We start from the raw sequence: 26,328 nt of genomic DNA, 5'->3' as shown, positions 1-26,328 counted from the left end.
AGAAAATAGATCATTTGTAGTAAAGATGATACCTTTCATGAAAGCATGGAATGCAAAGGTACTTTAAATTGGATTTCGCGTATATATTGACCGGTCAGTGGCTAAGTTGGCATCGCGTTTGAGTCCCACCCAGGCTCTATTCCTCGGCTAGCTAAGACCTTCATCACAAGACAAGCACATTTTCTGCTTACTGTGTATAGACATGTTTTAAGAAAGACAAACGTTCTTGGGTTACGAATAACCTGACAATATTTGAATTTCCTACTACCACCACACTATATATATATATATATGTACAGTAAACAAGTATATATATATATACATATATATATAATGATATTTTCCTTGTGATTTGAACGACACAGTCAATTAAAACACAATTGAGTTTCTCTGTAAGGAAAGAGAGGTTTATTTTGTTAATCTCACAAGATTTACATAAAGAAAAGCATTCAGTAACAAAACATTACCTGTAATGAAAGAAACGACATTTAATGTTATTAATTGTTATGTCAATTCCCTAATCACAATCACGATAGCAATGACCAATTATTGAAATTATTCCCATCAATCTGCCTTGTCACAACCCAAAGATTATTTTTACTATGTCTTAAACCATAGATTACGAAATATCGAGTCGACTATGTAGGTACTGTGGCGCACATCCAGCCAGTGACAGTCCACGACACACACAGCCACAATGACGAGACAAGCTCGGCATTGCCTTGAATTAAAGAAAATTATATTGTTTTTTATTTATTTTTCGGAATGACTGTATTGAGTAAAACCTCAAATTGTAATATTTAAATATTGAAGACAATATTAGTGATTTCTAAACGAAAATCTGAAACAGAAAAATCAGAAAAGGAAACGGTCACATCTGGGACTCGAACCCAGGACCCTTGTCTTTCCGTGACAGTGCTCTACCAACTGAGCTAATGGGACCCTATTTCCCTCGGTCATTTTTAACTGTATCATACTTCGAATAAGAACCATTAACATTGTCTTCATTTTTGAAAAAATGTGCGGTGAAAAAATGAAGACAATGTTAGTGGTTCTTATTCGAAGTATGATACAGTTAAAAATGACCGAGGGGAATAGGGTCCCATTAGCTCAGTTGGTAGAGCACTGTCACGGAAAGACAAGGGTCCTGGGTTCGAGTCCCAGATATGACCGTTTCCTTTTCTGATTTTTCTGTTTGAGATTTTCGTTTAGAAATCACTAATATTGTCTTCAATATTTAAATTATATTGTTCTTTACACATATATCTATATATCTATATATATATACTTGTTTACTTTGCGAGTGGGCATACTTGTAGATATATTAGTATAGTTGATTTTTTCGTGAAGTACTTATTCAGTTTTATATTAAATTTCTAACATCCTTTCCTGATTTCCTGTTTTAGTGAAAGCGACCGGAAGGAATATCGAGATTGAAAGGTTTCGGCGGGATATTTTTCTTTCCTGTTTGACACGATTCTCTTTGACGGAACGGAGATTTTTGATTTTTATAGGAATAGCATTTCGCACACGTGCAGGGAAATACAATCTGCCCCAAAACAACCCCTCGATAAAAGTCGCACTTTATATGAATTAGCTTAAGCTTTACGCTACACATTATTTATTATTTATTACATTATTAAAGCCTTTTTTTAGGGGATTTAACATATGAATAGTATAAATTGTATTTTAATACAGTACATACGAGTATTTATTATACATAGTTGAACTGTCTCGGTAAAAATCTTATGTATTTGTTAAGTGATAAATTAAAGATGTCCACTGACTGGGTATAATTATTTTCCTCCATAAGTATTCTGATATATTTAAACATATTTATGTAATTTAAAATAGTATAATAGTTAAACAAAATTGCTGGAATACTCATTTTAAAAATAAGAAAACAAAAAAAAAAAATTGTATTCTTTAAATAGTTCATACATGAATATTGTAATGCGGGTTCCAGATGGAAGAATTGTATTCAAGTTGACTTTTAACAAAAGCAAAGTATAACATACTTAATATAATTTAAATTTCTAGTTAACCTTGTTATAGTCACAAAATTTGTAGGCCCTTGTTGGATATCTCCATTATGTGGTTAACAAAAGAAAGATTTGTTTGAACATCTTGGCCTTTGAAATAGTCGAGTATTTTTTACATAAGTCTTTTTATGAGCCCAGAAAAAATAATTTATAAAGCCAATAAAAACTGATTTAAAGTTCAAAATTTCCTACTTACAAACCCATTTTCGGTTATGGTTTTAGTCTATAATGTGGCTTATTAAGTTATTTATAAAATGATCGGAAAAATTTAAATATTTATGCCTAAACAATTTGAACATCCACAAAATAAAATGAAAGGCACTTTTTGGCCATGTTTTTTTCTTGCCTAAATCAAAACAGCTGGATGGTGTTAAGCGGAAATTTAAGCCTCATTGCTATCTACGTAAGAAGTGTTATTGATGGCGCTCGATTCAAAATATTACACGACGTAGTGCATCGCCTTAAAGATCACTGAATTTTTTATTCGTAAATGGATATTTTGAGATATTTAAGTCTGTTTTCATTGCACCAAAATTACCAATTTGGTGATATTAAAGTAAAGAATATTACAATGATAAATATTTTGAATAATTCTACAAATTTTGAAGTCACACCAAAAAGTAAGATAAATACATCATGAAATATTTTGTAATTTCATTTATAAACAATATTTTACCAAGGTGTGAACCCTGTAATGTTTATTAATAATATTTTATGAAAAAATTTATAAATAAAAACTAAATAAATATTGTGTAGATCACAAATTATGAATCGTGGCTCACTTACCAGGCATAAGAGCTCCTCTTTTATGGTAGGATATAAATGACCAAGAATGCCATTTAAATTTTATATTCTGTAAAATATTTGTGAAAAATTTAACTCATATTTACATAACAACTAACTGAAGATCATAGCAGATGAAGACGGAATTTATATCAGAGAAATACGCAGCATGTATTCACAATCAACGTGAGTGTTACGAGTGCAGTTCCAAAGAGTTGTTACTGATTGAAGCCTGCAGTGAGAAGATTTAACTGATTATATTCAATCTCTAATAGAAAAGGACACCAGCAGAAGAATGAAACCATTTAAGTTAATTTGACCAACCCATATAAGATCTTATCACGAAATTTGAAAAGATGTTTCCCTAATTGAAACTCGTTATTAATTTATTATTTCTTTCATTCGCTTTTTTCCTCCATCAACGTAAGCAACGTGCCTACCATTGATATGCTTCTCTCTCTTAGAAGCGGGCGAACTGTACAGGGCCTGCAGATACTTTAATAGTACACAACTGCTGACCCTGTACAAATCGCAAATGCGCCCTACTGAATTTGGCAGCCACTTATGGTCTGGAGCTCTTCCTCCAACATGGGTTTCTTTCAAGATCAATGTTCTCCCTCTTATCAGAAAGATACCCTTTACATAACATCCCCAGAGATGACAGACCCTGGAGGAAATTATTTTCCTCAGGGCCTCCTCTGTGGAGTTAGTGTAAAAAAATCCAGGGAAGTTTTCTAGAAGCTTTAGATATTTAGATTTTTATCAACAGCATTTTAAATGTTTGTTCGTTTCAAGCGTTAGCGTCTTCCAAGCCACCCTGTATTGGAAGATCTGTTTGATTTGGCGCGGTCGGGATATAGTGACGCCTCTTTTAGGTCCCGCTAAAATGAAATGTAGCCGTGCATGTTTAACGAGGGACCGAAGAAACGAAGCAACCGCCATCACTGCTAGCACCGGTGGGGCTGTGCGCCTCCTTGTTCGGCTTTGATGAATAATGACGAGGTTTATCAACCTTCTGCCTGACACGGCACGGGGTAGTGTATCACGTAGAACTTAGAACGTTCGACCTATACGTACCTATGGAAAATTGAATGCGTTCCGTTCCACGATTGTGATGTCGAATATTTGCAGATGTTGCCATTTTAAAAACATCTATTTGAATTTCGATTGATTTCTTGATTGGATGAACGAATGAAATGAAATCTTCGATGTGGAAATTGACCCACTTCCGACATCCGATCAAGCTAAAACTCTGCAGATAGACTCATTGTGGATGAAAATGCATTTAATTCTTGGTGGGAAACACGTAAAAACACGCGGATATACACGCATTTCTCTGAAATTGGAAGACATTTAACAGTTAGTCTACGAAATAAATTAAATCGAATTCTAGACTTATCGACTCTTTTCTACAAAAAAAATATAAATTTATTTAGAATGATTGTTCTTTTATCTAGTAAAGTCGCGTTTTAAATTTAAAAAAAGGATGTATGTTTTTAGTAAAATAAAATCATACCGTTCGTCGGTACATCGATGTTTTGAAATTTCAATCGAAATGTTGTATTATACCACAGATAATTCATATTATCGTACGTGTTGTATGATTTACATTAGTATAAATCAATAAATTATCTAGTAATAGTTTTCAGATTTTCAATTATAATTCAAATAAAGTTATTAATAAAAGAATTAGAGCACGCATTTCGTGAGGAAAATCCCTCAATTTGAGTATTTATTTACGGACCTACATATTTACTCATATTTACACATATTTAACCCAGACATTTTTGAAAAATTAAGAACAATTATGACCAAAAAATAATAAATGAAAGCATATAATTCTAATGAATTTACGAAACTGAGTGCTTTTTATTTTGCAATTGACGCGAACGGTCCTAGTAAAAAATCGCCATTATCTGCCGACACACGGTAGCGAGTAGACGCGTGGTTTGCGATAGTAATATTTTTAAGAATTTCTTCGAAAAAAAAGAACTACGGAGAAAAGTTTCATTAAAAAATAAATGTTACAACATCAACAATATTTCTGGAAGATATATTATGAGAAAAAAAAACAAAAATTAGTGAAATGTAATTTTCTATGAACATTCTCGTAATTTACAAGGTATAGGGTTGTCTGGACGAACCAATGTTATTCGGTCAGACGTGTTAAATATTTTTTGTAACATTTAGCGATCATTTTGTGTTGTTTATTTTCCAGAGTAAAGAACCAACTAAGAATTTATTTTTATTCTAAAGTAAAGCATGTTCCATCAGTATGTGTGATTTATACTATTATGTAAATAGGTAATATTTAAGCAACGGATTCAACCGTAAATATTGAAGTAATTGTAAACAATAATATCATTTACTTCCGTCGTTTGGCGAAATTAGAATTTCCGCCCGCTGGTTTGAGGATATTCTAAACAATTATTGACAAATTTAAACGTAATATTTTTGTAGTGGAATTACTTAATTAGTAAAATCTCAAATTGTAATAATAAATTGGCTTAATTGATAGCGGTGTTCACTCATTTTAGTAAGTCCCTGGGAGAAAGGTTCAATTCTCTGTCAAATTGAAAAATAGACGTATTATCAAAATCAAATTTTACTATTTTTAATTTTGGTGCCCCTAGTCAAAACCGGTATATGCCTACATAGGTGATCACTGTAATCAATAATATTCGGATGATTCATTTTTTTTTGTAGCTACGTTTTCATGAAAAATAATCTGAAGGGAGATGTTTCAGGACTATTACATGTAATGGTAATCAATTCAGCGCCCGGAGCGGTCTGCTCCAATTGCGAATCCATAGAACCGGTCCTGGTTCTGGTCCAACAACAAAGCTAATCGATTCTCATTGGATTTTGAGACATTTAAAATGAGGGAAAACTACAAAAAAACCTTGACCTAAACGATGATTATACCCATGTGTTTTGCACATAAGGTTAAAATACAACATCAACTTTCGTCTTTATATACTATGGAGGTGTTCTCTTGGAACGGCAATAAACGTTTACGAATGTTTTTAGCTATGTAGAACAAGTGCTAGATTGACTGATTAGCTTAAGTAGTAACATAGGGTCTCATATCTGAAAGACCTAAAACATGATAATCTCACATTTCCCATCTAATCCGTTTGAATCTTGCTCTCGAGCTTTTTCGCAATTCGTAAATGGCCTCATTTGTGACATCTTAAGATAAATGATCGAATAATTTCGGAGAAAAAGTTGATGAATAGACTTTAGAAATTAATTTATAACTACCATGCTACAAGAAAGATTCTTTACACTGGAAATTTTATGAAAGGAGGGTTATATGTATAATTAGAAATGTTGTAAAACTAAAATTATGAGTAAGATATTACGGACTTTTATAATTCTTTATAAAAAAATTTTAAATTCAAGAGAAAGTTATTAACAATTTAGCTAATTACCCACTTACCTACACTATCAAAGTAAAGCTGAGGATTCTGAGGTTATTTCGCCAATCGACCACATTGATAGTCACTTGTTTCAAATTAAAAAAAAATCTAGATCTACGAATTAAACACAAAAACAATAAATAAAATATATCATCAAATAAAGGATTTAAAATGCTTGTCTTTATTCTCCGTGACGGCAGAGACTTTAAAAACAACATTAAGAAACTCGTATTCTTCCTTAGTTTGAAGTCAAGTCGAATATAATTCTTCAATTCGTCACCTCACTTTAAAATCCACTCCGATTCCATCAAAAAAATGTCAGCATAAATTTCTAAGATAAACTTGTTCTACTTATAGAAACTATAAATTACAATCACTTGATAAAATAATTAAACTTTAATTTTTATTTTTTGGAATACTCAATGAGTAAACCTCTCCTTCGGTTATATTTAACTGTATCATACTTTCGAATAAGAACTACCGACATTGCCTTCATTTTTCTCATCGCACATTTTATAGATAGAGATATTTTATAGATATATTTTATGATAGGGTTAGCTCAGTTGGTAGAGCGGTGCCTCGGCAAGGAAAGGGTCCTGGGTTCGAGTCCTCGATGTGAAAGTTTATTTTTCTGATTTTTCTGTTTCAAATATTCGTTTAGGAATTGCTAATATTGTCTTCAAAAATTAAATAATTAAACTTATTAACACTCTCAGATAGAAGACTTGCTTCCAAATTTAAAAAAATATTATTGGAATTATAGACAGACCTGATTTACCGAACTTGCAACATACCAACCAGAACTACTCGATCTGAGCCATTTAAATACTTGCTTGTACCTAGATTGCATGCAGTTGGCAACACTTTCGAAGAAATAGTAGATGTGCTTAGATATAAGACTTGTTTCCGGCTTGAATTTATTTTTAAAATTTTTAATTAAATTATAGACAGCCCTGATTTACTAATCCTGATCACCTTCAATATACCAACTATAATTACTCGACCGAAAATTCATTTTAATTACAACAACAATATGAGGACTGAGTAATTTTCGCTTGTACCGAGATTGCGTGAAGTTGGCTATACTTTTGCATAAATAGTAGATGTGTTCAACTACACGGGTTATTGTTACAAGAAGGCTATAATAGCACACCTCAATAATAATGTTAATTAAGGTTAGCATAATAATATTCTTCTGCATGGGCTCTACATAATTTTAACAGCAAATTTTATTTCATAATTACTGTTCCACTAAACTGTTATGTGTCCCACATGTTTGTAAAATACGGTTTTGGCGTATAACATAAAGAAATAAAAACTTAATTTAGGATTTGCGGCCAGAATACTGAACCAAACTACACATTTTTTAAATCAAAAGGAATAGCAATTATCTAGATAAATGTGAGCTATTTTATTTATTAATGTTTTGAATTATAAAAACAAAAAAAACATAATAATGAACCACAACCATGTATTACGTAACCTTTTTTTATTTAAAATAAGGAATCGTGCAATATGTTCAAAGAAACGTCACTATTTCATGACAATTATTTTTTTCAAACTCTCTTCAGGCAGTTAGGTACTTAAGTACCATAATATTAAAAATCTTAGTCAATGTTAGCCATCTACACAGTCGAAGTGAGGATTGCTTGAATAATAAAGTGGACACAGTAGATTTTCGAAAACGCAAATCAGTCAATCATCTAGTCAAAGTTAGCCACCTAGTCAAAATTAGCCATATAGTCAAAGTTAGCCATCTAGTCAAAGTAAGGCTTGCCTGAATAATAAAGTAGACACAGTAGACTTTCGAAAGCGCAAATCAGTCATTCATTTAGTCAAAGTTAGCCACCTAGTCAAAATTAGCCATATAGTCAAAGTTAGCCATCTAGTCAAAGTAAGGCTTGCCTGAATAATAAAGTGGATGCAGCAGATTTTCAAAATCGGAAACAAAGTAATATAAATAATACAGAGAGAACAAAATGAAATAAAAAATAAAACAAACAAAATGCCTCAGTCAAAAATCTTATTTTGTTTTTGTTTCTGCTATGTTTTATAATAATATGATGTATTTCTTTAATATTTGTTTTTCCATCACTCTTCGTAGCTGACTGTACTTAGTCCAAGTTTCACGAAAGTGGCGACAGGTAATTCGATTGAGTAGATCCTAAAATAGGCCGGTTTGTTAACATGGGGAGAGAAAGATCAATCGAACCGCTGTTTATTAATAAAGTTGGGGCTTTTTGATCAAAGCGAAAATAGCTCCGTCTATTTTGTTTCGCCGAGCAGCTCGTCTTTGCGACACGGAAAAGTGTTTGAGATACGGCGAACGTTTACTCGAATTTGCATTCGATTATTGAATTGAATAAATTAAGTGGTGTAAGACTTTTGGACTGCTAATCGATGGATATCAAAGTAGATAAAGTTATATTGTTGACTGCGCAAAACGAAGAGCTGTTTTAGCACGACCGTTTTGCATTTCGTCTGTCTCTTCGTACGTTCAGCTTCTGTTTCAAGATCGTGGCCGTTTTTATCGTTTTGTTTATGACTGATGTCTTGTGATTGAGATAGTGAATCGTAACTGTTTCTTACTTGAAATTACTAAAAATATTTCATATCATAAACGGTTTATAATTAAGTTGGTAGGTGTTTACTAACAACTAAGTTATAAATTTGCATACACACAGATATATACAAACTGCGTACTTTGTTAACCCTAGAGTGGACGCGTCTTTCCGTAAAAGCAATTTGACGCTCGTTTTTGTGGTCAATTTTAGGTGTCAGGATTTAAGTAAAACACAAATAAGGAATGACAAATAACATATTTATTGAAATCTGTTTAAGGAACTTTTTTTAACAATCGATTTTTTTAAATTATCCTACAAAAATATTTATATAATATTTATAAAAATAACTACTTACAAATCTTATGATTTCAGTAAATATGAGAAAATTAGAAATGTATTTTTTCGAACGCGATGTCTACTACTGTCCACAAAACTACTAGTAGATAGCAAAAATATGAGTGGGATCGACGTTGAAAACTTAAACCTTCTTACATCAAGGGCAACCGCAGACGAGAGACTTTTGTCGCAGCGACAGTTGGAAACTAAAACAAAATTCATACAAATTCAAAAAAGTTTCTCTACTGTCATGTCGTTCATGTGCGCACCTCCATAGGCTCTTCCTAAACAGAGATATTTTCGAGATACTTGACTATGATGCAACCACAAGTCAACTACCTAAATGGGTTTCCGTATACGGCGCTACTGAACTTCAGTTTTTTACGTGCAGCCGTGGAGTTAATACGATGTTAAGTGGCTCTTACGATGTAGACAATATTGTTCTTCTATATCTTTATTAAGAACATAAAAATATGTTAAAAGAGATTTTGTGGTCACCCATACAACGAAATAAATATAAACTGTTTACATTTAGCATTTATTGCTTTAGCATTTGTCGCCGCCAAGGAACTACATGAGAATTACGTCAAATTGATTTTTTTCCGTCCTCAATCCACGTCTTCTCCGTTAAAATCTTTCTTAGATATTCCGGTAAATTATAGTTATATATAAACATTGATATTTTCCCACCTCCAGAACTAATTTAAAATTGAAATCATGTTTGGACGTCATTTATAACAAGCGAGTATTGAAGGTTACACCCGCCCTGTCCCACCCCGGTATAGGTGACTTATGGTCACCCCTTCGGAGTTCTCGCATGAATCTAATTTTTGAATAAACGGCTCTACAAAGTATATAAATGAAGCTAGACCTTCAATGTCCCCGCATACGGTGTTAGGAAGCGGTATGCGAGCGCTTACAGGTATTAATCCAAGGACAACACAGAACAATGAGCATCAAACAATCAAGTAACAAGTGTCAGGCAAATAGTTGGTGGAGGGAACCCACACTCCAGTACCTGTAAGCACAAAAAAGAACAAAGTGAAATAATAGAGTGACGGGGGAGTTTCGCCGAGCCACGTCTGGCAGTCCTGTTGAGAGATTGGTGGTGGTTGGGGTGACTGGTGCAGGTCAGGACTTCCACACCCCTTAGCCGACCACCCGGTGGTGCCCTGAAGATAAGTATGGGAAAAAGAGGGATAAACCCTAAAGAACCTAGGGGAAAGAAGCGTCAGGAGGTCGGAGGCAGGGTGGAGGTTACCCCAATCCGCACAGTCACCCCTCTGACCACCAACGCTCCTCAGGGGTGGCGCAGGTGATTGGCGGAGTCCCCCGGTAAAAAAAAAAGGAAATAAAAGAAGCTCCAGCAAGGTATGCGGGGACGAGGCCCGTTGTCCAACCCCTATTGGGGAGAAGTAAACAATACAAGACAAACAACGGAGTTCAGTTCTAGCCTGTAAACTCGTTGCCGTTACTGAAAAAAGAAAAAAAAAATACATATAAAAGAAGAGAAAAGAAAAGAGAAAAGGAAAACAATAAACAATCCAAAAGTGCCAAAAAAAACAAAGTTGAAAGTGTAAAAATAAAATCTGCATAGTCTGTAAAGAGGACAGCATGTGAAGTATAAGATAACAAAAAAGTAAAACATAAGAAAAGAAAACTGAAAATAAGAAGAAAAATAAGAGACAAGTTATTTAAAAGAAATGTAAGCGAAAGAAAAATCATCTGCAGCAGCTGGTACAGTAAGGAAAGAAAAATAATAAAAATAAGAAGAACAGAATAGCATAACAAGCGAGTAATAGAAGTGGATGCAACTCGCGTAGCATGCTACCAGCACTATCAGTAGCGTGCAACTGACGTCAAACCCGTAGTCGATGCGTAGCGCCGTGTACGAACAGTAGCAAAATAGTATTGCCGATACTCACGAGCGGCGTATATGCTACGCGCACAAAACTTGAGCCGCTTATAAGATACTTTGTGTACGAATGGCCTAATAACTTAATGCCCGCAACTAACTAAAGTCTCTCGTCTGCGGGCGCTCTAATACAGTGACACCCTCTAGCGGTAGATTTACCGGCGTTTGGTTCAAATTCATACATTTTACTATGTTTGCTTCTTGTGTTTGACAAAAATGTGATTAATGACTTTTATAAATCCGATTTTTCGCTCACGAGTCCCAACAATTGCCCGGAGCCACTAAGACTATATCATCCCGATTCGAGGTCTTTTGTGAGGCTGAAGGAAGTTTGTTTGAAAAACAAGAAAATTGAGATTTTGGAGTTTCTGGACATTCATATCAGGCAATCAACCAAGACAAAAACCACTTAGCAATGTTTTTGATTCTGAATATCGATAGGCTTATCCGAGGTGCAAGAATACTAATTTTTAATGGCGCTGATAATTATTGCATAATATCAACCATTATAAATTTCACCAAGTAAAATACAAATTTCAAATAACGAATTAAAAATCACTTTCTCGCTAAAGATATTATGCAGTGATTAAATGTTTGAATCTTTGACACATCAATTCCAATTTTGAAAACGTCACATAAATAAAGTTTAAACCCTGGCAGAGGCCATTTTAGATCTCAGTGTAAAGGCATTTATTTAAGAAGGTGTGGATTGCGAGTGCTGTCAATTTGCATTCACCCAAACCTTATAAAATGATGATTGAAGACTTTCAGAGACAACGAATTCCCCCAACCGTTGAACTGGTGATGAAACAAACTCAAAGATAACTGAGACTTCAAAATAAATTGCCTTTCACGGAAACAAAACAAGAGTCACGGAATTAGTTCAGCATCTATCAGCCAATTATCAGAGAAAACCCTCCTGAGAAAGATCATTTTCAATTAATCAAACCGTTTTATGGGTTAAGTTTTAGGGAAAAACAATGAAAGCAACCAGTTAGCCTATTTTAATTATTCGCCTTTATTCCGTTCTAATTCAATTCGCGATACGGGATTGCCAATCCATCTATTTGCGCAGCGCTCAAGCAGGTCGCGTGAAAATGGACCGCATAATTGGTTCTCTCAAAGTGTGATCGATATTTAATTAATTAATATTTGTAGCCGGTACCAAATTCTTTATACACGGTGACCAGAGCTCGTTGTAGAAAATAAGAAGTTGTCACGATGATTTTTTAAAATGAATTTCGCAACACGTAAGCAAGTAAATTCCCGTTGTAAAGAAAATTGGCAGACAAATTATGCAACGCCTATAAATTTGAAGACTTGAATAAACTCTGGAAATAATTATGCTCAAATGTGGTGAATTATGTTTAAACACACTTTCGCTACGTACCTACACCCAATTTTAGGAGATTGATTTTTTAAAATTATTTTTTCTCATTAGAGCTACATGATATTCGTATAACATATATTTAGCCCTAATTTTGTAACTTTTAATGTTACATATTATTTTTCGAAACGTTTTGACGGCACTTGTATCAAATTCAGTAGCAGTATTTTTGACGAGTGTCGCTTAATTTGTTTTAATTTTGCTAAAATTTAAAAAAAATAATTTTAACAGTAAGCATTTTTTGACATAAAATTATTTCTCCTCAAACGTTGACTAATTTTTTTAATATATTTTGACAAGCTTTATAGAATACAATTCGTGACACATTTGAGGTTTTATATTTTAAAATTCCTTTTCAGGAAATTAGTGTCTATAAATTTTTATACAAAATAAACATTGCTTGTGCACTGAATTAAGAGCAATAAATACTTGTGATCACATTGCGTGATGTTTTTTTTAACCTTATGGTGTTTTTGTTACCGTTCACCGTGTACGTATCAAAAATTATTTGTTCAGATTTAGAATAGAGCCAATATTTGCATAACAATCCTTTTATAATTAAACTCCTCGGGTCAAATATGAGACCTTTAGGGGATTCCGTTTATGTAATGATTAATTATAATCATTACATAAACGGAACAGAAAATCATTTCCAAAATAAATACATAAATCTTTTTGGTTTTACATTTTATCATTGGGTACATATTTTTAGCATATTGAATAACTTTAACCAATTTAAAGGCCAAAGAGTATACATTTTGAATTAATTTTTAACATGATAAAAACCAATGCCAATACTGAATTTTATTTTTTTAAGGTACCTACTCAAATATTAACAGTCGGCAAAATGGCAAATAGATCTGGCAAATTTATATACAGTTAAATAAATAGGTTTTTTCTCACCTACTCCTACTTTATTTCCTCTCTTTTCTCGCTGAAGAATCCCAACTGCCCGAAGCTAGAGGGAATAAGGAATCCACAATTGAGGACAATTATAAGACTTATCATGTATTGTTAAACTTTTTATGGGTTTCAGGTTGGCAGCAGTCGGGACCTTCCAATTTGGGTACGGCCGCCCCGGGAAAGATTTATTGGATAACCTAAACCTCTGCAATAGGTCACCTCAAGTAGTTCGCTACGTCATTGGGTGAGGTGTATTCAATATGCGCCTGCCCACAGCTGCGTGGCGTGCCGGATCGGGAGAGGTTGGTTTGGAGAGATCCTTTAACCTCTCCGACTGGTCTCTCTTGACCCATTGCCTTGCACCACAGCTCGAGGGATAGATCATATGTCCGTCACTCCTGGACACACTGCTCCCCAGATTTCTACCCATCCCTCATACCTTTTGCCTTCCCAGTTTTTCTTCTCCTTACTTTCAGTAAAAAGCCCATCCACACAGCATCCCCAAAGATGACATAGGGCCAGAGGGAAATTATTTATCTCAGGGTCTCCTGTGTGGGATTACTGTAAAAAATAAATTATAAATATGTAGTTTAGAAACATGTCCCAACTGCTCACAATTATCTGGAGCCAGTGAGACCATTTCCTCCACAATTGGGGTACGTTGTGAAGCTGAAAGTATTATGGAGGGGAAGAGGAAGGCGAAGTACCAGACTATTTAGAAGTGGTCACCAAAAATGGTTGAAGCCATTTTAAGTAATGAGTTTATGCCGAATGGTGGCATTTTTCCAGGGCGACACTGAAAGTTTGTACCAGTCTGGAACGTGCCGAAAACGTACCACATTTAATTTTAAATGAAAATGTGTGAAATAACACATGTTAGGTGGTCTGCACCACATCGCATCCACATATGGCCGAGTCTTCACCACTTGTGCATCATGTGGGCACAGCGGCTATGGGAGGACCGTACCCTATTGATGGCGGACCGGAGTTTACGAGGAAGTGAGAACAATGCCTCAGTGTTCTCACTTCCTCGACTGTTCTCAGTGGGGTCGTATACGAGATGGGCATTTCTCACGTCGTCGGCCGATTGCCACTCAAGTTTCCACCTATCTTTTGGAGAAAGAGGTTAAACGTTAGAATTTCCAGAAAATGTTACATTTTCTTTTTTACTTGTATACGATTACATGTATACTTGTTTAATTGTATACTTGTATATTTTTACGATTGCCACTCAAGTTTCCACCTATCTTCCGGAGTAAGAGGTTAAACGTTAGAATTTCGAAAAATGTTACTTTTACTTGTATACGATTACTTATACTTGTATATTTGTATACAAGTATACAAGTATACTTGTATACTTGTATACTTGTATACTTGTATACTTGTATACTTGTAACTTGTTTACTTGTATACTTGTTTACTTTTATACTTGTTTACTTGTTTAATTGTTTACTTATATACTTTTTACGTTTGCCACTCAAGTTTCCACCTATCTTCTGGAGTAAGAGGTTAAACGTTAGAATTTCGAAAAAAATACTTTTTTTTTTTACTTGTATAATCACGCAGAATCATCTAAATCCTGTGTGGATTTACGTAAAAAAAAACATCATCACCATCCAATGGTCAATACAAAAAGAACTTACTCGGTTTTTACAGTTACCAATGCATTAAATATATCTTCAAATGGACGTATTCTTAAATAAATAAATAATGTATAACTACAAAATAATAACAAAACTAAAACTTTTACCAGAATAAGTTTTATAATTTTTTTATACAGAGTTGTCCTCTAGCAATAATTTCTAATACGGAGGTGTGATTGTTGATTTATACAGAGTTGTCCCATAACGATGATTTCTAATGCTGAGGTTTGTTTGTTGATTTTTTGCTTCGGCTGCTTTTTTTAAAATTTAAGTCAAACTTGAATTTTATAAAAATATATGTAAATTTTATAAAAGTATACGTGAGAGCAACATTTTAACTAAATTTACTAAATATTAAAATAGAACTGCGTAATTCATTAAATTAAAAATCTCCCCACAGTTTTAGAATTATTAGCTACCCGGTGCGTTGTTTTGAAAAAATACTATGCGAAAGCCCCCTTTAAACGTTTTGAGAAAATTGGTTTGCAAGTGGATATTTGTGTAAAAGTTAATTCCTACGGTTAAAACCTCTAGGTGGTTTTTTAGGATTGGCATTGGTACAGCGGCAGAAAAAATTTATCTGAAAAAATGGTTTTTGTTGGAAAAATTATCAATTATGACGTAAAATATACTTATCGACAGATTGTAGCTAGCATTTTGAAGACACCGTTTTTGTGGTACTCTTTTGAGATATAGAACGTCCCATAATGTCAATTAAACTTACACCAAAGCATGCCATTTCGTATCATGGTACTGGCAATCGGACACAGAAAGTTTGCAAGTAAAACTTTTGTTTTAAAATAAATAAAAAAATTAAGTACGAGTTTGGAGTAAAAAACGTATAGTAACGTAATATGAAAAATACATATAACATTTCACGCTCTCAGTAGGAAAAAATTACCGTCCAGACTGCAACATGTGTGACTAATGGAGATTTAATATTTTTTTGTTATTTATTTCCCATTTTTGAAAACAACATTATTTAACCGATAAAGTTCCATATAAAATAAATTATTCAAATATTTGCACTAAAATATTATTTACAATAAATCACGTAATTCAAGGTGCCGAAAGCACAAGCGCAGGTCCATTAAATAAGCCGTCAAGCAGCGAATGACGACTTTTTGAAAGGGACTTCTGTAAATCCGAATGTTAGAGAGAGCGCGCTAATATTAAAAACGATTGGAATTAACAGACGCAAGCGACTGCTGTGAAAATATTTATTTAAAATAGAGCTTAAATCTAAATATAATACATAAATGTTAAATAACAGAACATGTTTTTTTTTTATATTTTCGGAGTTTTTCATATTTCGTGATATTTTTCTATCGAAGGAATTTCAGGAATTTAGTTTTTTAACATAACAAACTTACGGAGATTACCTTAAAGATTTTTTTTTTTTTTTTTTTTTTTAATTCATTTATTTTTCCCAATTTTTACATTAATTACATACAATATTATATAAATCAATAAGAATAATGGGAACCCACTAAGGCGCAGCCTGTGCGTGGGTAATATATTTAAGTTATTATTTTATTGTACCTAGAAATAAACAAATTGTGGGCATATAAAATAAAAACAAGATTACATTTTGTATAAGCGTTTTGTATAAAAAGTGTTTATAATAGTGTATAGTGAAGTTATAAGTGTTTTTTGTAATATATGTAATATATATGGTGAATATTTTATGACAAACATAAATTGATACAAATTAAATAAAAAAAGTTTCAACTGCTGTGTCGAAAAGCCATAATTTTAATTCTTTTAAATATTGAGGAAGTTTAGTTATCACTTGAATATTTTTCGGTAAAAGATTAAAAGTACGAGGTCCAATGAAACTGCAGTGTGTTTGCATTTGTTTTGTGTTCGTTTGGGGAGTATAAAATACATTATTATTTCTAATGTTGGTTCTGTTTTCATTTATTTCGAATTTATTTTTGTTTTTAAAGATGTATTTCATAGTTTGCAAAATAAATAGTTTACGGAGACAGAATAGTTTAGATTCTTTGTATAACTCATCCGTTGAAAATGTTCTTTTCCGACTATACATAACTTTGATGATATAATTTTGAATTATTTGTAAAGGTTTGATATGTGCATTAAGCGCACCGCCCCATCCTATTATTCCGTATATGAGTGAAGATTGCACCAAAGAAAAATACATAATTTTCAGTTTTTCAACATTGAGCACTTCTTTTAGTCTGTAAAATGTGTATGTAAGATATCTTAATTTACAGACGGTATTATTAATTTGTGACTGCCAATTTAATTTTGTATCAATAACAATACCTAAATATTTAATCTTTTCAACTTTTCCGAGTTCAAAGCAAGATGAGCATATTTCTTGATTACAGTTAACGTTATGTATTCAAATTTTAAGGTTATTAGGGGGTTTATTTTTAATATTTTTAGAAAAGGTTAGGTAAAATGTTTTATTATAGTTTAAGAAGAGTCTATTACTTTCTAGCCATGATGAGACATATGTAATACATTTTGTTGCCTTCAAAAAAGTTTCAGGCCAGGATTTTCCATTCACTATTATTACTGTATCATCTGCGTAAGATACAATTTTACCTGGGATTATAACATCACATAAATCGTTTATGTATATTAGAAAGAGAATTGGGCCAAGCACAGTTCCCTGTGGTACTCCATTTTTTATTCCTGTTTCAGTACTATAAAAATCCCCTATTTTTGTTTTTTGTTTTCTGTCTTTGAGATAGCTAGTAAGAATTTTTAGTGTATCATTTTTTAAACCTATTTGATTCATTTTTTTTAATAAGTAGATTGTGATTTACCGTATCAAAAGCTTTTCTTAAGTCTAGGAATATAGCTAAACTCTTTTTATTTTGATCAACAGATGTGTATAATTTTTTAGTCAGATCGAATATTGCATCTTCAGTGCTTAGTTTTGTTCTGAAGCCATATTGATTTTGGGACAGAATTTTGTTTTGTTCTAGGCAATTCATTATTCTATTTTTGATACATTTTTCAAATATTTTTGAGAGGTTTGAGACCAAGGAAATAGGTCTGTAGTTGTCTAATATGTGCGTTTCTCCTGATTTGTGAATTGGTATTATGATAGAGGTTTTTAATTGTTCGGGAAAATGTCCCTCTTTTAAGGATATATTAAAAATATGTAGCAATGGATTTAAAATGTAATGTTTTATTTTTTTTAGTGTGTTACCTGATAAACCATCAATTCCTGTAGAATTTGTTGATTTTAGACCGTCAATGTGTTTATCAATTTCATCTGTTGTGATGGGTGAAAAATATTCTAAGGAGTTAATTGAATCGTTAGTTGAGTCTAAGTGTAAAGATGAGTCTACGGGTATTGTATTATCAATTTTGCTAGAAGATTCAAGTATTTGATCTACTAAATTTGTAAAAAAGTTGTTAAAGTTTTCTGCAATAGTCGATTTGTCAGTTATAATATTTTCATTTATTATAATCTCATTGACATCGGTTGATACTTTTTTTTTTTGTTCGTGATTTCATTAATAATATTCCATGTTTTTTTGGTATCATTTTTTGCACTATCAATTTTTTCACAATAATACTTCTTTTTGCAATTTCTTAATAACCTATTTAGTAAATTTCTGTACATTAAATATTTCGTTTTCATGAAAGGCATAATTCTTGTGTTATTTTTTTGACAGGCTTTTTGATAATTTAACATCTCTTTGTATAATTTATCTCTTTGTTTAATAGAGACTATTAGTCCTACAGTGATCCAAGGCTTATTTTTTTTATAATTTCTCTTAGCGATGACAATTTTATTTGTACTCTTGGAAATATAAGCTTCTAGAGTTTTATAAAATAATTCTAATGCTGAATTTGGGTTAGCTATTGATAGTATGTTGTCCCATTTTTCTGAATGAAGTAAATTGTTTAATGTGTTGTAATTAATTTCATTTATTTCAACATTGTTAGAGTATTCTTTTGAATTTGTGGTTAAGATGTTGTGTCCGTAGAATGTTGGGTAGTGGTCAGTAATGTTTGTTTTTAGAGTTGAAGATTTAGTTATAATGTGTTTGTGTGTTTTGATAAATATGTGATCTAGAGTCGTGGAATTATTTAGATTTTCTCTTGTTGGTGAGTTTATGTATGATTGATATCCTGCATAAGACAAACAATCTAAGTATTCATTTGTACATTTTGTTCTTTTGTTGTTTTCATTAATGTTTATATTAATATCACCAACTGAATAACAAATATATTTTTGTAGAACTTAAAACCTTAAAGTGTTCAAGGAAAAGTTTGTATAGTTCTGTAGAAATTCGGAATGGCGTGTCTTACAAAAGAGAGAGACAGAAATCTAAGCGAAGAACGGATTCTGAGAGAGCAATCTTTGAAGATTTGAATGGAAACATAACTAACTTATTTTTAGCACAAAGTAACAAATTGGGTTGATTTTTTTATTTTTTATTTTTTTTTTTTTTTAAAAAGAAAGACAAACATTCCCACAAAGACAATATTTGAAAATCTCCTACTTCCACCAAACTAAGCGAAAAATGTTGCTTGTGTTGTGATCGAGGACTTAGCCAGCCGATGAATTGAACACACTACGCCTGTGTGGGACCCGAAGGCGATATCAACTCAGCTACTGACCGGTCATTATAAGTTTTACTTTAAGTATTGATAGCTTTCTTTATTTCCAGAACTTTTCAATTATGCATTACGAGTAAAATGCCAGAGCGATTTTTGTGGAGAACTTTAATGTAAAGTAAAGATTATGTTAGTAAGTCTAAAGTAATGGTGTTTGAAAGAGAGAGAGAGAGTACGTTAACAATATGCAGTATAATTGTGAATATATAATAATACATAGATCGGAAGGCTGACAGAGATATTGAAAGAAGGGTAAATGCAGGTATCTCCATTAATGGAGGACTGAATTAAACTAACTAACTAATAAAAAATTGTCTAAAGAAGCAGTCCACAATCAGTGGCGGCTTGTGACTTTTGAGTGTGATTGGGTGCTAAGTTTGACAAATCGACATTATTGGTGTTGTTGTATTCGAAAATTATTTTTTTTTTTTTGAAAATTCGTTTTTTGTATGAAGATCTTCAGGAAATACGTGCGGCGCACGGCTAAACTGTGATTCCATGAAAATCTTCATGCGAAAAACAGAATTTTCTTAAAAAAATTCGGATACAACAACATCAATAATGCCATTTTTTTATAATATTAGCACTCTAGTACACCCAAAACTCACTACCCGCCACTGTCCACAATAGAGTGCTGGTACCTACCCTGATGTATTGAAGTAAGGCATGAGAGAGAAGACAACTGACAGGGAAGGAATGAAAGTAGACTGAATGCTGTAGAAATGAGATCCCTGAGGCGTATGTATAGTAAAACCTTGTATGATCGTGTGAGAAATATGGAGATCCGCAAAGAGCGCAAGGCTGATTTAAGCGTAATGAGTAAGATTAAGAAAGGGACGCTTAGATGATTTGGGCATGTAGAGCAAATCAGTGATTACGTAAATCAGACACTTGAGTCGGGCTATGTCAAGAATAATTGAAGAGTATGTATGAGACGATATGTCAATGTAAATGAGGCAAGAAGTTTTTGCCAATACCGATTTTTTTGGCGGTCCGTCTTCTCTGCCTACCCCTCTGTCTGTGAAAAGGCGTTATGGTTAGTTAGTTAGTTAGCTGTGATTAAAGATATTTTTCAATTAGTTTGCGAATTCCGAAAAATTGTGGTTATTGATGTCACATCTGAAATATTCTTTGATTCTAATATTAACATTGCGTATTGTCTTACCGATATAAAATGTCGAACAGTTGACAATAGCTTAAATTATTACCAACATAAAGCTTAAGCCAAGCGAAACCGGTACATTTTTTGTTTAAAATAAAGTTCATTTTTATAGTTTCATTTAATATAAAAATAATTTTTCTTTTCTGTTTTCACAATTGTAATATCAAGGTGAAATTAGACAACATTATGTTCCACTTTACCCACTTTTTATGAAGATACCTTAGAAGAACTCTTTCCACTGATATTCATAGACAGAAATCAAAGGATTTGTCTCTAAGGTAGTAAAAATGACTTTAAAGAGTTTGGTAAACAAATATAGTTGAAAAAAAATGCGATGTTTTGAATAATATTGCCAAAGCAAATTGCGCCATAAAAATATGGAAAAATATATATCTAAAAAAAATACGGTCTGCTCTAGAAATTCCGCAATGCAGAAACAATATTCCTGGTATTCCTCGATCCATCGAGAAAAATTCTTTCGAACTATATGAGAAATTAAAAGAACCGTTGAATAGAATCGAGAAAATATAAGTCACTCACTTAACCATGTTTCGAAATCAAGTCTAGCCGCCTCGAAACATAAAAAAGTTTTTTTTTGCAGGAGTAACACTTAATTACTCTTAATGTGTGTAATAAATTTAAGTGTAATAACCCGTCACGGCCACTTTCACCAACCGACATAACTAATTTCCCTCGGGAAATTATAGGATTCGATTGGATGCATCTCAACAATTGTAATTACCTTATGCTGTTACTGTCTATGAATTACTTCATATGTATAGAATATAAGCTCTGTAATGGTTAGTCTGCCACTGTACTGTCGTTATTTTTGCATTATCCGTCCAAACTATCTTCAAATTTCATTATGTTTAATGATATTCAAATCTCATTGCATTTAAAAAAAACATTTTTTTAATTATTTAAATGAAAATTTGAAATAGACAAATCAGAAAAATATACGATTGCCTCTGCGTCCATCGTTCATGTACCAGATGCAGCTGTATCTTTTTCTGATTTTTCTGTTTAAAATTTTCGTTTATCGCTAATATTATCTTCAATAATATAATAATACTCATTAATTTATTCCATTTTTTTATTGAAACTCGGGATAACTCAAAGTGCCGCACACATTTGACAGATTGAGATATAATATACTAGTTGACGTCAGGCACCATACTCGTATATTAAAGTAAAGATTGTAATCTGATAATAACTCTCTTTCCCCTTCATCGTCTTCAAGGTGTTCTTAAACAAACATTTTAAACTGATCTGGCTGATATTTTAAGCAAGCCATTTCATCATTAGTAAGGTCATTAGCGTTGCCCCTTTCAATTTTTTTCTATTAGTTTTACGGTTTAAAGCTTTGTACCAAGGAAAGAAGAGGGCAAATCCAGCACTTTGTAAGTCTAGGCCTGCATTGATATTGTCGTTAATTTAAAGTAAATGGTTACGAGATCGAAGCGTATCTTAGGGTATTTTCTAAAATTGAATTGACAGTTAAGATTAATGCAGAGTAATTCAATTATGAAATTCGATACAACACGAAAAGATTGTGCTATTGAGAATATTCGGGGTTTGAGTATCCAATATTTTGAAAGCAATGGAATCGAGCTTTAACTTACCGATATAATAAAAAACAAAAATTAAAAAAAGTCTATATCTAGATTGTAAAATTATTCAACCAATTGCACAAAGATTTGATAACATTCAAACTCTTTTTCCACAACTTTTGATCGGAATGTTAATAAAATCTCACGCAACTATGTGATTTTCTATATTTTTTGGTGAAATCATATTCAGATTTTAAGGAATCTAATCTTTTTAGCGGCTAGAGAAAACAGATTATCAAGTCCGAACCCAACCCTATGACATACCCGTAAATGAGATGATTCTTTTTTAAAAATGAAACTATTTGAGATTTTTTTGAGACCATCATAGAGTCCATTTACCGTATATTCCGTCATATAAGAAATATGCCGTAAAACTAATGGTTTTCGCCAAAGATTTTTTAGAAAAGTAAAAAGGAAAAGTAAAAAGTAAAAAGTAAAAAGTAAAAAGTAAAAAGTAAAAGTAAAAAATAAAAAGTAAAAAGTAAAAAGTAAAAAGTAAAAAGTAAAAAGTAAAAAGTAAAAAGTAAAAAGTAAAAAGTAAAAAGTAAAAAGTAAAAAGTAAAAAGTAAAAAGTAAAAAGTAAAAAGTAAAAAGTAAAAAGTAAAAAGTAAAAAGTAAAAAGTAAAAAGTAAAAAGTAAAAAGTAAAAAGTAAAAAGTAAAAAGTAAAAAGTAAAAAGTAAAAAGTTAAAAGTAAATGGTAAAAAGTAAATGGTAAAAAGTAAAATGTAAAAAGTAAAAAGTAAAAAGTAAAAAGTAAAAAGTAAAAAGTAAAAAGTAAAAAGTAAAAAGTAAAAAGTAAAAAGTAAAAAGTAAAAAGTAAAAAGTAAAAAGTAAAAATAAAAAGTAAAAAGTAAAAAGTAAAAAGTAAAAAGTAAAAAGTAAAAAGTAAAAAGTAAAAAGTAAAAAGTAAATGGTAAAAAGTAAAATGTAAAAAGTAAAAAGTAAAAAGTAAAAAGTAAAAAGTAAAAAGTAAAAAGTAAAAAGTAAAAAGTAAAAAGTAAAAAGTAAAAAGTAAAAAGTAAAAAGTAAAAAGTAAATGGTAAAAAGTAAAATGTAAAAAGTAAAAAGTAAAAAGTAAAAAGTAAAAAGTAAAAAGTAAAAAGTAAAAAGTAAAAAGTAAAAAGTAAAAAGTAAAAATAAAAAGTAAAAGGTAAAAAGTAAAAAGTAAAAAGTAAAAAGTAAAAAGTAAAAAGTAAAAAGTAAAAAGTAAATGGTAAAAAGTAAAATGTAAAAGTAAAAAGTAAAAAGTAAAAAGTAAAAAGTAAAAAGTAAAAAGTAAAAAGTAAAAAGTAAAAAGTTAAATTAAAAAGTGAAAAGTTAAATGTGAATAGTGATAAGTGAAAAGTGAAATGTGAAATGTGAAATATGAAAAGTGAAAAGTAAAAAGTAAAAGTCAAAGTAAAAAGTAGAAAAAAAGAAGTAAAAAATTAAAAGCGAAAAGGAAAGCGAAAAAAAAGTGAAAATACAGTTGTGAGGCTGAACGGAATAGAGAAGGAAGGATATGCAAAGAGGAAGGTAGATAAATTGTTCCTGGTTATTCAGATCTCATAATTAAACATGATCAATACTGTGGTAATATACGTTAGTGTAGAATCTTGCGTTTTCACCAACGCACTATCACTTTAAGTTATACAGATCTACTGTGTTGAATACCATTTTTGCTAATTTTCTAGTTTAAAAAAAAATAGCACTAAACAAACAACATTTTTGGTAATGTCGTGCCATATTTTGTGATCGTTTTTCAGAACAATTTAATGGGTACGTTCCGTCGCAAACTTCAAGGCCTTAATAATTCATGACGTGATTTTTTTGTTGCCAAGTTAACTAAACCTAATATTAAAGTAAAGTTCTAAGCAGTCCCTTCAAGAAGTATAAAGTAAAATAATGGATTTCATTAACAAATTCCTCGTCAAGACTAATATATTCTTGACTCAAGCAAACAATAGCTCATCCGACGTAATTGTTCCCAGAAGTTTTGAAAATTTCATTAGATTTGTGTACATTTATTGTGTTTTTTCCTCTTCTTCATAAAGCCACCCAGAGGCGGAGAAGTGAAAACAACTTCTTCCCTTTTTACTATCTTCTCCTCTTAGAGCAGAGGTTCCCAAAGTGATCTTTATTGACACCCAAGGGTCGATATCTGCTTGCGGGGATCCATGTCAGCGAGAAAAAAATTCGGGGTCCACGATATTCAAAAGGGGGTACATACAAGCGGACCCCCATTTTCATCAAGTCATCAACATTCAGGAGTTCCGAAAATGACACAATACACCTAACAAACACAAATAACACAGTTTACGTAATACAAATAATTGATTGAGAAATTACTTATTCGATATTTGTAATTTTATATTTCGTAAAATTGTTTATTGAGGTATATATAAAATCTACGTTCCTTTTCTTATCACAATATATTGAAACAAATTGAATTGGAAGCCGCAAATTTTTCTAGTTCCCAGCTTGTTTTTGAAAAACGTCTTTGTAGTTTTCGAAAAACGACAATGACGTTTTGGTCTTCGTTCAATACTTAAATGTATTTCACACAGACTGGAATTTTTTACTATTGAAATGGAACGTTGAAGAATCGGATATCATATGACAAGAAGAAATGATATTAATAAACACTAATAAAGAACTTAAGGGGCAGTTCTAGCTACAGAAATAAATTTCCGTTGCTTATATTGTTTCATTTTCATTTGGCGTAATACCTCACAAGGGCGCCCCTATCTGCACAATATAAAGACAGAGGAACTATACCGCCACCCGGTTGTTGGACAGGCAAGGAAAGGGTATCCTCTTATGAAAAAAATAAATGATTATCACATGGGACGTTAATAGGTTTAGGAAAATTCAATTCGGCAGGCAAGGAGTGTACGGGGCAGAAAAATTTGGGAACCTCTGCCTTAGAGGATTTCATTTTACGGGAATAAGCGCCGCTTTTTCATGACGAATGACTATTTATGTAAGCAGCTTTGAAGGGAGACAACAAAAATACATTATATAACGCGGTTATTCTTCGTTTCATTTGTTTTACGAAGAAGAAACCATTCGGAGTCGTCAAGGTGTTTTACTGTCTGGGAACAGAAAGTATCAAAACTCAGAAATTATTACGGAAGTGCTTACGTTGTGCTTATTAAAAAAAAAAAACAAAAAACATCATAATGCTATTTGACGGCCTCCGTGATTGATATGTTACGATCCTCACCTACGAATCCGGAGGTCACGGGTTCAAATCCCGACGCAAGTTTATTTTATTTGATTAGTTTATGATGCAAATGCGAATGGTAGCAGAAGTCGGGGACGCCCGAATAAAACATTGCGCGATCAAGTGAATCCGATACTCGAGTCGCGCAATGTCAAGAGTCAGAATAATAAAAGAGTATGTATGAGACGATGTATGAATGTGAATGAGGCTAAACGTGTGTGCCAAGACCGAGTTGTTTGGCGGTCAATCCTCTCTGTCTACCCCTGCGGGGAAATGGCGGGATGGTTAGTTAATTAGTTAGTCATTTTATTAAAACGATGGTATCCGTTTGTGCACGTTCTGGAGTGATAGATACTTTCAGTATAGCCTGGTTGAAAATTGAAAATTCTCGTTGACGGCATTTATTTTTTCTCTGTAAATATTTTCAATTAGTATTGATATTTCAGGTGACTAATTACTGCTTATAATTATTTGATATAAAAATATTATATTTTAGACTTTATCGCTTGTAAGTAAGCATTTTGAAAATAAGCATTTCAAATTTTGTAGACAGTTACATTCAAAGTAAATGTTCTATACTTCGTTGAACAGGAGTTACAGACAGACAGAGTCACAACCGAAGTAAGTGTTTTTAATGAGATTAAGTACCACGTTATGCTAAGTGTTTTAACCGAATCTTATTAATTGAATTAATTTTCTCGTGAAATTTCCAAAAAAGGTCTACGAATGAAGTTTTGGGAATGAAAT

The sequence above is a fragment of the Hesperophylax consimilis genome, chromosome 7 (assembly GCF_061612785.1).
Source record: "Hesperophylax consimilis isolate HC1 chromosome 7, BYU_Hcon_1.0, whole genome shotgun sequence".
In the NCBI taxonomy this organism is placed as follows: Eukaryota; Metazoa; Arthropoda; class Insecta; order Trichoptera; family Limnephilidae; genus Hesperophylax; species Hesperophylax consimilis.
The sequence above is the reverse complement of the archived record's forward strand: the minus strand, read 5'-3'. Positions refer to the sequence as shown.